This window comes from Dipodomys ordii, unplaced genomic scaffold (assembly GCF_000151885.1).
Source record: "Dipodomys ordii isolate 6190 unplaced genomic scaffold, Dord_2.0 Scaffold99, whole genome shotgun sequence".
Lineage (NCBI taxonomy): Eukaryota > Metazoa > Chordata > Mammalia > Rodentia > Heteromyidae > Dipodomys > Dipodomys ordii.
In genome coordinates, this window is record NW_012267315.1 from 2,293,549 (window position 1) to 2,294,493 (window position 945).

At 60.7% G+C, this 945-nt stretch overlaps 1 protein-coding gene across 1 annotated transcript in view; it reads left to right on the forward strand.

Moving 5' to 3' along the window:
- Positions 1–23: 23 nt before the first annotated feature.
- Positions 24–945, forward strand: part of Ninl (ninein-like) — a 145,391-nt gene continuing 144,469 nt past the window's right edge. The window contains exon 1 of the mRNA XM_013027119.1: positions 24–102. The gene's annotated coding sequence lies outside the window, so the exon portion shown is untranslated. The remainder of the gene's footprint in view (positions 103–945) is intronic.

Consider the following 945-nt stretch of genomic DNA (forward strand, 5'->3'; position numbering starts at 1 on the left):
CCGGGCCCTCGGCGTCCCCCCAGTCCCGCCCCGCGCGGGGTGCGCATCTCCGCGCCGTGTCCAGGTGCGCGCGGACTCCTCTGGGTGCCGACACCGGTTCCGGTAAGTCTGTGGTGGTGCCCGGCGTTTTCTGTCATCCTCCCGGGCGAGGCGGGGCCGGGCGGCGCTTAACCCTCCAGGTCCTCGGTCCTCGAGGAAGCCTGGCCTCGGGGACCAAACTTGGACACGCCAGGGTTTCCCGAGGCGGCCATGGAAACCCGTGCGTCCTGGAGGAGCTTCGCGCTGTCCTGTTCCTCCACCTACCCAGTGGTCTTCGCTCTGGGGTGTGCGCTGGGTGGTCGGGGGGCAGGGGGGAGGTGTGTGTGTGTGTGTGTGTGTGTGTGTGAGACAAGCTGTGCGCTCTGTCACGAAAGGGTTAAACTGAAGGCTGGGTGGAGGCGTGCGGGGCCTGGTACCTCCCGCTCCCTGAGGGTGTGCCTGATCCTCCCGAGCTGCAGGACCCGGGGTGAGGGAGGGGGCATCCCTGCCAAAGACCCTTCTCGTTACCCCTCCTCTGGAAGACTCTGATCCCCAGTGCACCTACTGGTGCCCAACTGTTGCACAGCATTCTTCTGTAACATGCGACTCAGCCCCACTCCGAGCCACCTCCCTACCTGCTTTCCTTTGGTTCTTTCAGCAGTTAGCACGTGGATAGATGGTTGATCTTGGGGTTAAAAGAAGGCTCTTGTGAATTTTGTCAGTTGAAGACTTTCCGAACTTCCCCTTTCCGCCTTCGGCAGTATCAGATTCCAGTAGGGGTCTGTCTAAGCCACTTAGGGTGTTTGACATTAATTCCCTGTGCCTTTGTATTAATAGCACTTCCACTAGCTCCTTGTAGGACCCTGGGTTTGCACAACATAGAAGTGAAGGAGGATGGTCCTGTCCTGTGTCGTTCCCCCCCCTCCC